The sequence below is a fragment of the Dermacentor silvarum genome, chromosome 7 (assembly GCF_013339745.2).
Source record: "Dermacentor silvarum isolate Dsil-2018 chromosome 7, BIME_Dsil_1.4, whole genome shotgun sequence".
NCBI lineage: Eukaryota > Metazoa > Arthropoda > Arachnida > Ixodida > Ixodidae > Dermacentor > Dermacentor silvarum.
Window position 1 is genome coordinate 180,741,244 of NC_051160.1, and position 12,559 is coordinate 180,753,802.

At 47.7% G+C, this 12,559-nt stretch overlaps 1 pseudogene; it reads right to left on the reverse strand.

Annotated features, from left to right (window-relative positions):
* Positions 1-3,985: 3,985 nt before the first annotated feature.
* LOC119459376 (uncharacterized) lies at positions 3,986-5,233 on the reverse strand (annotated as a pseudogene).
* Between the last annotated feature and the right edge of the window lie 7,326 nt (positions 5,234-12,559).

Sequence of the window (12,559 nt, forward strand, 5' to 3'; positions counted from 1 at the left end):
ACGAGAGGCTAGATACCTCACTATCTCAGCTAAGCATGGTGCTCCTGCCTACCGTCCTGGCCAGAACTTGGCCGAAGCTGTGTGGTTTCATTGCCGTCAAAAGGGACATCTCGCATCCAAGTGCCCGTCTAGATCTACTGCTCCAACATCTACAACACATCTTTCGCCAGCTCTCCACAGCAGCCCTTCCGAGACCCTTGATGGATCTCTGGTTCAGTGTGCTCTTGTCGACGCCACAATTGCTGGGATTGGCCAAGTAGATGCATTTCCAGACAGTGGATCTAAAGTGACACTTGTTTCACGTCGCCTGGTCAGCTCCTTGCCCCTCCTGCCCTGGACTAGACCTCCTCTGGTCGTCGTTGGAGGAACATCAGTTACTCCAGCTGGTGCCATCTGTTTGAAGATTTCTGTTGGACGTATCACCGGGTTGGTCGAAGCAGCCGCCCTCAATAATAATGCTGTGCCACTTATATTGGGTGAAGACTGGTTTTCCTCAAGCCAAGCACAGTTGGTGTTTCAGCCGCCCCTACCAACTGAAATCCGCCATTCTCCAACAGCCACAAGTGTGCCATGCCATGACCGACTGCTGCCACGGATGGCGAATGCTGTTATGATCCAAGATAATCTTTCGGTCACTGTGTACCTGGACCACATAGCTCAGCAGGCCTACAGCAGTCGCCACTACCAGGACCAGACGAGGCCCCGTGGTTGGCACTATCTTGCCACAATGATGTTTCAAGCACCTACAGCCTCTCTTCTACGTCCAACCGAGCTGCTTCCTCGACAATTGAGGTTCACATTGACCCATCCCTGCCTGCTGTGCAGCTAGGTAGCCACTTGCCAGTGCCTCAACAACAGGAACTTACGAGCATTTTGTCAAAACACGCTGAAGTATTCGCTCATGGAGAGGATGACTTGGGCTTGTACGAAGGTGTCGAACATGCAATTGACCTTCTTGTTGTTGTTGTTGTTGTTGTTTATTTATACTGTCAACCCAATTAAGGGCGTTTACAGGAGTGGAAAAAAAATAGAAGAAAAGATACAAAATTCTGTTCCATCTCGAGCAAAAACAAAAATATACAAGGCAGTATAATGGCAATATCTACAAAAAGTGACATGCAGTGAACAATGACAAAATACATTGTTTTATGCGCACCAGAAACAAAAATACATGCTAAGACGCATTCATACCAGAGAAGATGACATTCTCTAAACCAGCACTTAAATCACTGACGGAGGCAGATGTGACAACTGAATTTGGTAATTCATTCCATTCCTTAATCACCCTGGGAAAAAAGCTGTACTTGAATGTATCATTTCGTGTAACTGGCGGCTGTATGTATAAGCTGTGCCTGTGTCTGAAGCGTTGATCCGGTGAAATTATGCAGTATTCAGATAAATTTATTTTAACCTGGTTATGAATAATTAAAAACAAAAATTTTAATCGGTCAAACTTCGTCCTTAAATCTAACGCGGAAAGGTTTGCACGACTGCATAGTTCAGTAGGAGAGTGCATGCGCTGATATTTATTAAATATAAATCTAGAAGCCAGTCGTTGAACTCTTTCCAATTTATGACGGTTAGTAGCAGTGTGTGGGTCCCATACTATTCTAGCATATTCAATGATTGGCCGTATTAATATCTTATACGCCAGGTTTTTCACTTCAGGAGTTGCGCTATACAATCTTCGCCTGAGGCCCCAAAGAACTTTATTTGCCCTTCTACAAACTTCATTGATGTGAATGTTCCACCTCAAGTCTGAAGTAAATATTAATCCTAAATATTTATATTCTGTTACTCTTGTTAGTTCATGGGGACCGATACTGTATTTATGCATCAGGGGCGTCTTTTTCCGCGTTATAGTCATACAAACTGATTTTACTGGGTTCAGTGACATTTGCCATTCATTACACCATTGTAGAATTTTATTTAAATTGGTGTTGAGGTCTAACTGGTCATTTAAAGATTCAATCCTTTTATATATTACGCAGTCGTCTGCAAACAATCTTAGCGGGACGGTTATATCAGTAGGCAAATCATTAATAAAGATAAGAAATAAAAGAGGCCCCAAAACACTGCCTTGAGGTACTCCAGACAAAACTGCTTTGGACGTGGATTTAATTTTATTTATTTCGACATACTGCTCACGAGAGTGGAGGTAGGATCTAAACCACTTAGTGATGTTTGGATTTCTAAATATTTCATTTATTTTTAGCAAGAGTTTAGGATGCGAGACTTTGTCAAACGCTTTGGCGAAGTCTAAAAAAATTTGTTCAGTCTGTCCTCGGCTATTTATCGTTAGAGAAAGATCGTGGACTGTCTGAACGAGTTGAGTTATTGTAGACAACCCTTTACGAAAACCATGTTGCACTGGTGCTAGTAAATTGTTAGTTTCCAAATAATTTGAGAGATGTTTACTGATTATATGTTCAAGTAGTTTGGAGCAGGTGCTCGTAAGAGAGATGGGCCGGTAGTTACCTACGCCTGATGTGCTCCCACTTTTGTGGACAGGAATTAATTTAGCTTGTTTCCAGGCCATAGGAACTGTTCCCTGGGTAAGTGATGATTGAAAGATTATGGTGAGATATTTAACGACCCACTGAGCATATCTATATAGGAACTCATTCGGTATGCTGTCGGGGCCAGGGGATTTCTTTGTATTTATGCGCAGAAGAAGGTTCAGCACTCCTTCCTCGTTGATAAGAAGGTCGGACGCTGGAGGGCGATCGGAAGTGTCAGTAAAGGATGGAAGTGTAGCATCATCTTTGGTGAAAACGGAGGAAAAGAAGGAATTGAAATGCTCTATACGTTCCTGGGTAGTTCTTTCATCATCTGCTTTATGTTGTTTCTTTGTAGGGTTTACGTATCTCCAAAATTTACTAGGTGCTTCCTGAAGGAAGTTTTTCAGTGTAACATTAAAGAATCTCTCCTTGCTTTCCTTGACTAGACGATTTAAGTTAAGCTTCATGTTATAAAGTGAAGTCTTGTTGTGTACACTTGGATCTCGTGAACAAGCTTTCCTTTTCCTTTTCATCCTCCGTTTGACATGAAGTATTTCCCTTGTAATCCACGGGTTCTTTCTTTTGCACTTTTTAAAGCTCTTAGGAATAAATCGCGTAATACAATGCATCGTAATCTTGGAAAAAAAGTCCCACAGATCGTCAGTACCACCATTTGATTCATAAATAGACATGAAGTTATCAAACGATCTTTCAAGATAATCCAAAATACTAACATCATCAGCAGCTTGAAAGTTTAGGTAATGGATGCTTGATTCCTGTTGCATGGGGTACGAGGACATGTTCAAGGACAGAATAACCATTTTATGGTCGGATAAACCTTCTTCAACAAGACAATCATTCACATACGTTGTCAAAACATTGGAAATTAAAATAAGATCAAGTACAGAAGAGCTTGTTGCACACACCCTAGTAAATTCCTTAACTATCTGAGTTAAATTGTATGAAAATGCTAAATCCAAAAATACCTCAGAAGAAGTGACATCTGTGTCTCCGGCTACATATGAATCCCAATCAATAGCTGGAAGATTAAAATCACCTAGTAATAGTATGCTGTCTTGTTCTTTCATGTACGCTTCCACGAATTGTCTAAGTTGCAAGATATGTTCTTCAGGAGAGTTCGGAGCTCTGTATACCCCTCCGACGAATACAGTTCGATTGTTCAGTTTAGTTTTAATCCACACTGCTTCAACATCACCCGGTACTTCTAAAGGGGAGAAAACGATGTTTCGCTTGACGAGAAGAGCCACGCCTCCACCTCTCCCATCTCGATCCCTTCTAACCAACGTGTAACCAGGTGGGGTGATTTCGCTATCAGGTATGTTTTTATGTAACCAAGTTTCCGTAATTACGGCAATATCAGGTTCATGATCGATAACTAAAGCTTCAAGCGAGTGTGTTTTGTTTAGTACGCTTCTCGCGTTTACATTAATTATTTTGAAGCCAACATGTCGACCCGGTATATGTCAATTATCTCTTGTTCCTGAATGACTTCCCAGTTTGCACCTTTCCTCACGCTCTTCATTCCAGCTGTACAGCGTGTTGTTTACCCTCAATTTATCAAAAACAAGCTTTACCTTTTTTTCCTGCCTTCCTTTCATCACCTGCCGAGTCCCATAGCTTTTTTCGTATTCCCTGTACTCTTTTAGAGAAATCCTCGCTGATACTGTAATCAGTATCCTTCAGTTTCGAGCAATTCTGCAGAACTTTTATTTTATCTCTATAGTCTGCCACCCTCAAGATGACAGGACGAGTTCTACCAGAAAGTTTCTTACCTAATCTGTGAATTCTATCAATAGAATTCACATTCACTTTCAGAGTAGCGTTAAAGATATCGTCTTTTACTTTTCTTACGACTGTTTCTTCCTTTTCATTTTCCTCTTCTGCTACTCCTCTAATGATAAGGTTATTTCGTCGTGAACGATTATCCAAGTCATCCACCTGTTTGACCAGACTAGACGTTTCGAGACTGCGGCCGGCCACAGTTTCTTCAAGAGTTGCAAGTCTGTTCCGAGTCTCGTCTAAGCTTTGAACCTTAGTTTCAATAACGAGAAGCCGGTTCTGCATTTCTAGGAATCGTGTTTCAAACGAGTCTTGCTTTTCCTGAACCGCAGTAAGTTTAGACAAAATTTCTTTCTGATTTTGGAGCAATTCCCTGCACAAATCTTCCGTTATTGGTCCTGGATTCTTCTCTACATCCCCAGAGAGACCCAACAACAAGCCCGCAATGGAAAAACACTCACATATACAGTCAAAGACAACTCGTGGACACGGCAGCACTATAAGACCAAGAACATTACTATGGAAGCCATTTTTATGGTCACCAACCTGCATGAACAGAGGCACGTCAGGCGACATTGTCACGGCGATGCTGCCGTGTCCACTGAAGCCGGTAGGCGATGGACATGCATTTATAGCATGCAGATGATCCCTTGTGAGCATGCGTCGTGACGTCATCGTGCCCCCAGATGGAAAGTGAAAAAGGCCATCCACGTGTCGATGCTCCAGGGTGCTGGTGCCCTCAGCGAACTGGCCTGAAACACCGCCCACACAGAAGTGACGTGGTAGGCCGGTATCGTAGCGAAGCTTAGGGCGTCCAGGGTCGAAAGATTTTGCTGCACCCCCAGTGATGAAGCTTAGGCATGCGCAGAAAACCTGCATGAACAGAGGCACGTCAGGCGACATTGTCACGGCGATGCTGCCGTGTCCACTCAACTGACGCCGTGCCGCCTGACGCCGTGCCATACAGTCGATCTCCCTACCGGTACTCAGCTGCAGACCGTCGTTTTCTTGAGGCCCAGACAAGCACACCCCTTCGCCAAGGCATTATTCTTCCAGCCTTAGGACCTTGGGCATTCCCCGCAGTAGTTGTTAGCAGAGGCAGTAAGAAGTGCCTTTGTGCCAACTATGTGCCCCTAAATAAGATGACTGTTCGTATGCGTTAAGAAGATCAAGCAAAAACTTCTTTCATGACCCACCACAGCTCAGCAGACCTACAGCGATCGCCACTCCCAGGACGTCCACCCGAGTGCTTCGACTATTCTCGCTGTGAAGACATCAAGCAGTGCCTTTTCCTAGACCAAAGGGACTTGGTCAAACAAAGAGGGGCCGGATGTAAGCGGTCTGACTAGTAGCGCCACCTACCAGCCTCAGCACACAGCCAGCCCTGAAGCCAAGCCGGCCGAGCCTAGTGTGAGAAGTGTGCGCGAGAGTGGAGTGCGCGCGTTGACTTTCGTCGCGTCTAGTCGCGTTCTTCGAGGCGCCATGCCTTCTAATAAAGTGCGTTATTAATGGTTCTCGAGCCTTAATTACGTTTCGGCCAGCAGCAGGCCCTCGCCACCCCTCACATAAAAAGCATCGTCCCGATGCTACAAACACGAAAGCGAAAACAAAACCACGCGTACAAAAAGGGACAAAAATAACAAAGCAACAAAGGACCCAAGTTCGTCAGCGTGCGTAGAAATGCTTAAGACGCACCACGTGGATGACTTCAGGTCGTGCGCGGCGACGCTGTGATTGCGAAATACCGTCTGGCGCGACCTCATAGTCCAGTGCGCCAATACGTCGGACGATCTTATATGGTCCGAAATAGCGACGTAAGAGTTTCTCGCTAAGTCCTCGTCGGCGTATCGGAGTCCAGACCCAAACACGGTCTCCGGGCTGGTACTCGACGTAGCGTCGTTGAAGATTGTAGTGTCAGTTGTCGGTTCTCTGTTGGTTCTTGATGCGCAGGCGGGCGAGCTGTCGACCTTCTTCGGCACGCAGCAAGTAAGTGGCAACTTCGAGATTTTCTTCGTCGGTGACGTCCGGTAGCATGGCGTCAAGCGTCGTTGCCGGGTTCCTTCCGTAGACCAAGTTGAACGGCGCCATGTGCGTCGTATCTTGCACGGCCGTGTTGTATGCGAAGGTCACGTACGGAAGGATGGCATCCCACGTCTTGTGTTCGACGTCGACGTACATTGCCAGCATGTCGGCGATGGTCTTATTTAGGCGCTCGGTGAGGCCACTCGTCTGCGGGTGGTAGGTGGTGGTCCGGCGATGGCTTGTCTGGCTGTATCGCAGGATGGCTTGAGTTAGTTCTGCCGTAAAGGCCGTGCCTCTGTCGGTGATGAGGACTTCTGGGGCACCGTGACGCAGGAGGATGTTCTCAACGAAGAATCGGGCTACCTCGGCAGCACTGCCTTCGGGCAAGGCTTTTGTTTCGGCGTAGCGGGTGAGGTAGTCCGTAGCTACGACGATCCATTTATTCCCGGACGTCGACGTCGCAAAAGGCCCCAGTAAGTCCATCCCGATCTGCTGGAACGGTTGGCGAGGTGGCTTTATCGGCTGTAGAAGTCCGGCTGGCCTTGTCGGCGGTGTTTTCTGTCGCTGACAGTCTCGGCATGTCCTTACGTAATGGGCGACGTCGGTAGAGAGGCGAGGCCAGTAGTATTTTTCTTGTATCTTCGCGAGCGTGCGGGAAAAACCAAGGTGTCCAGCCGTTGGGTCGTCATGGAGAGCTTGCAGAACCTCTGGATGCAATGCTGAGGGTACCACGAGGAGGTAGTTGGCTCGGAGTGGCGAGAAATTCTTCTTTACGAGAATGTCGTTTTGCAAGAAAAACGACGCCAATCCTCGCCTGAACACCTTCCGCACAATGACGGTCTTGCCTTCCAGGTAGTCTACAAGGCTCCTTAGTTCCGGGTCGGCTCGCTGTTGTTCGGCGAATTCGTCGGCACTGATGGGTCCCAAGAAAGTGTCGTCACCCTGGTCGTCTTGTGGCGGCGGTTCGATGGGGGCGCGAGACAAGCAGTCGGCGTCAGAGTGCTTTCGCCCGGACTTGTAAACGACGGTGATGTCGAATGCTTGAAGTCTCAGACTCCATCGTGCGAGGCGACCTGAAGTATCCTTCAAGTTAGCTAGCCAACACAAGGCGTCGTGGTCACTCACAACTTTAAAGGGCCTGCCATAGAGGTAGGGGCGAAACTTTGATGTAGCGCAGATGATGGCGAGGCACTCCTTTTCTGTTGTGGAATAATTTGCTTCCGCCTTCGATAGCGACCGGCTAGCGTAACTTACAACCCTTTCTAGTCCGTCAGTCCTCTGCACAAGCACGGCGCCGAGTCCTACGCTGCTTGCGTCGGTGTGGACTTCGGTATCGGCGTTTTCGTCGAAATGCGCAAGTATTGGCGGCGATTGCAGGCGTCGCTTGAGTTCTTCAAATGCTTCGACTTGCGGAGTCTCCCACTTTAACTCGACGTCGGCCTTCGTGAGACACGTAAGTGGCTCAGCGATCCGTGAAAAATTCTTGACGAAGCGCCTGTAATAGGCGCACAGTCCATGAAATCTACGCACTGCTTTCTTGTCAGCGGGCGGAGGAAAGTTGGAGATGGCCGCAGGTTTCTGAGGGTCGGGGTGCACTCCAGACTTGTTGATGACGTGGCCCAAAAAGAAGAGCTCCTCATATGCGAAGCGGCACATTTCTGGCTTTAACGTGAGTCCGGAGGTTTTGATTGCTTGAAGAACTGTTTCAAGGCGCCGCAGGTGTTCTTCGAAGCTTGAGGCAAACACAACGACGTCGTCCAAATAGACCGAGGCAAGTCTGCCACTTCAAGCCTGCCAGTACTGTATCCATGACGCGTTGGAAAGTCGCAGGTGCCGAGCAAAGACCAAACGGCATGACCTTGAACTCGAACAGTCCGTCTGGTGTTATAAACGCAGTCTTCTCCCGGTCCCTCTCGTCGACTTCGATTTGCCAGTATCCGGTTTTGAGGTCCATCGACGAAAAATACTTTGCGTTGTAGAGTCGATCCAAGGCGTCGTCAATCCGTGGGAGGGGGTATACGTCCTTCTTCGTGATTTTGTTGAGGCGACGATAATCGACGCAGAAACGTAGGGTTCCATCCTTCTTTTTCAATAACACCACGGCGGACGCCCACGGACTCTTGGACGGCTGGATGATATCGTCGAATAGCATTTCGTCGACTTGTTGCCTTATGGCCTCGCGTTCGCGCGCCGAAACTCGGTACGGGCTCTGACGGATTGGGCGGACATATTCGTCGGTTATAATGCGGTGCTTGGCGACAGGGGTTTGTCGAACTTTTGACGACGACGAGAAGCAGTCCTTGTATTGCAGGAGCAGATCTTTTAGCTGTTCTTTCTTATGCCTGCGAAGGTTCTGGTTGACGTCGAAAGTTGTTTCAGATACTATAGTCATCGTTGCAGGTGCACTGGAATCCGCAAAGGCGAAAGCACTGCTGGCTTGTACTATTTCGTCGATGTAGGCGACCGTGGTGCCTTTGTTAATGTGCTTGTATTCGGGGCTGAAGTTCGTGAGCTTGGTTTCCCTGCACGTGGCTCAGCTATGCCTCTAGCGACACAAATTTCATGGTCGAGCAGTAAGTGATGACCGCCCTCGATGACGCCTTCCATGTCTGCGGGCACTTCGGTACCGACGGAAATAATTACGCTGGAACGAGGCGGAACGGTGACTTGTTCTTCAAGCACATTCAAGGCATGGTAACTTATGCTTGTATCCGGTGGTATCGCGTTGTGCGTTGAAAGCGTTATCGACTTGGACCTTAAGTCGATGACTGCACCGTGTTGATTTAGAAAGTCCATGCCTAGGATGACATCCCTGGAGCAGTGCTGCAGGATTACGAAGCTCGCCGGGTAAGTGCGGTTGTTTACCGTGACTGGCGCTGTGCAGATTCCAGTCGGCGTTATTAGGTGGCCTCCCGCTGTCCGGATATCGGGTCCTTGCCAGGGTGTTTTCACCTTCTTCAACTTGGCGGCGAACTGGCCGCTGACGACGGAATAGTCGGCTCCAGTGTCGACGAGAGCGGTGACCTTATGACCATCGATGAGCACGTCTAGATCGGTAGACCGGCGTCTGGCGTTGCGGTTAATTCGTGGCGTGGTATCACGGCTGCGTCGGCTTGCTCTGCTGCTGCTACGTCGCGTCGGCAGGTCTTCTTTCGGCGGCGAAGTGTTGTCGTCAAGGCTCTTGCCAGGCGGCGTACTGATAATTCGTCGTGATGATTCGCGAATTTTCTTCGTCGGCGGCGGAGGATCTTCGGAATTGCGTCGTACAGCAACCGCACCTCCATCGGTTGCTGCCTTTAGTTTCCCGGATAGGGGCTCACGGACCGGCCCGGGGTCGGGCCAGTGTATGGTAGGCGCTGCGGCGACAGGTAACGTCCTGGTGACGGCGAGCGTGAGGGTCGTCGTGGTTGCCACTGGGCTCCGTCGAGGTAGTCGGCGATGTCACGTGGCCGCTCCCCAAGCTGTGGACGTGGCGCGTTGACGGCGAACCCTCGTAGGCCCATCTCGTGGTATGGGCATCGGCGGTAGACATGACCAGCTTCCCCGCAGTGATAGCAGAGTGGGCGGTGGTCGGGGGCGCGCCAAATGTCCGTCTTTCTTGGGTAGCTACGCTGGGCGACGGGCGGGCGTGCTGGTGGCGGCGGCGGTGGACGACGGAACTGCGGCGTTACGGGGCCCTGGCGCGAGCGCGGAGGGGGGCCTTGACGACGGGCGACGGCGGCGTAGGTCATCGCTTCCGGCTGGGGCTGCGGCGATTGCGGCTGCACATCGGTAACTCCAAATGAGCGTTGAACTTCCTCTTTGACGATGTAGGCGATTTCCATTTCTTCATGCACACGTGCACTAACACTTGAACGTATTTTTGATTATAACCGTGCTGACTACAATGCTATTAATCTTGGCTTGCAAAATTTTTGTGACACATACCTTCCGACGTTTTTTTCAGCGTTCGGTCAATGACAACTGGCTTTTGTTCAAACACAGTTTACTGGAATTAATCCACTCTCATATACCATTACGCTCCTTTCGCATGAATGCGTCTAAACCATGGTTTAATCGGATGTTGCGTGCACTAAAAAACAAGAAAAAGCGACTGTTCAAAGCAGCTGAGTGCCTGGGCATACCGGCTTCATGGCAGAAACATACAATCGCCGATAAAGAATATTGCAGTGCCATCCGTAAAGCCAAGTTTAAATATTATTCCCACGACCTTCAATCGCTTATGACGCACAACCCCAAAAAATTCTGGAAAACGATATCGCCCGCTAACACTCCGGCTCTTATTTCCTTGTTAAATGACACTGGTGCTCCAATTAACCAAGAAGAATGTCCTACTGTATTCAATAACTATTTTGCTTCAGTGTTCACGCAGGAAGACCATTCCACTATTCCACCATTAGAAGATGTAGACTACCAATACATGAGCCCCATAGAAATTAGTGTCACCGGCATTGCATCATTGATAAATAATCTCAAGATATCAACCTCCGCCGGTGTTGATGATATTAGTACAAAAATACTCAAAAACACTGTCATACATTCAAGCAATATTCTCTGTTATATCTTTCGTGAGTCCCTAACAACCGGAGAAATTCCAAACGACTAGAAAATTGGCAAGATTATCCCCATTTTCAAATCAGGTGATAAAACAAACGCGCGTAATTATCGCCCCATTTCATTGACGTCAGTTTCATGCAAGATCCTCGAACACATAATCGTAGCAGGCGTTGCGCAGCATCTAGACAGTAATAATTTCTTTTTTACTAACCAGCATGGGTTCAGGAAAGGCTTCTCGTGTGACACTCAGCTGCTATAATTTACTAACGAACTGCTACACAATATGGACGAGAACTTTCAAACAGACTGCATATTCTTAGACTTCTCAAAAGCATTTGACCGTGTCGCGCATTCACGTTTAATAGCTAAAATCACTTCCCTTAACTTAGACTCATCAACAACCTCGTGGATAAGGAATTTCCTGTCATCTCGCAAACAATTCACAGTTGTTAACGATCACTCATCTCCATTTAGCGATATACTATCTGGTGTACCTCAAGGTAGCGTCCTGGGCCCGTTGCTGTTCCTCATTTACTATAATGACTTGCCATCTAACATTACATCAACCATTCGTTTGTTCGCAGATGACTGCATCATTTATCGCAAAATTCTTTCATCTTCAGATCACCTAGCACTTCAATGTAACCTCGATCACATTACCGCTTGGTGCACATCATGGCTAATGTCACTTATTACCGAAAAATGCAAGCTCATGACATTCAGCCGGAAAAAATCAGTCTCTTCTTCCAATTACTTACTGAATAATACTTTAGTGTCCCGCACGCTTTCATATAAATACCTAGGCGTTCATTTCACGAGTAACCTCTGCTGGTCCACCCACATACAGAAAGTAACAGCCAAAGCATCGCGCACATTAGGATATCTAAAACGTAATCTCCATGGAACTCCTGCCACTACCCGAAAGCTCGCCTATCAAACATTTGTTCGTCCGCAACTCGAATACGCATCACCCATTTGGTCACCTCATCAGGCTTATTTAATTAATTCCCTCGAATTGGTTCAAAATCGCGCTGCACGTTTCATTTCCAGGAACTACAACCGTAACAAGCATTAAATCATCGCTCTCCCTTTCTACATTGCAATCAAGGAGAATAATCGCCCTAATCTGTCTATTCCACAAGATAGTCTATAGCGTCAATCATTCAACGCTGCCTCTTGCACAACCTTACCGCACCTCACGTCGTTTAAACAACCCTCTAGGCTTCCAACGCATTTCTGGTAGAACCGTTGCATTTAATTCATCGGCTTTGCCTCATTCACTGGAATGGTCTTCCTGAGCACATCGTGAAGATCCGTGATCCAACTAGATTTAGGGCCGAAGTAATGGCAATTTTTTTCTAAATATTGTATAATGTTGTGTTTACTTTCCAGTGATGGGTACTGACAGTCAATAAACATTGTTTTGCATGCTCATGTTACTTATGCTCCTGACATTACCCCTATCTATGTAATCTCCCCCCCCCCCCCCCTCACATCATGCTCCGATGCTGGAGGCTGTGAGGCAACGTGAATAAAAAAAATAGAATAGAATAGATGCCACTTGAGGCTGCGACTTGGGGAAGAACTTCTGCAGTTCCTCGCGAACGACCGCTCTGATGGTCTCGCGCAGGTCGTCGCTGCCAAGTGCTTGAACGTAGATGTTGTTGGCGGCCAGCGTT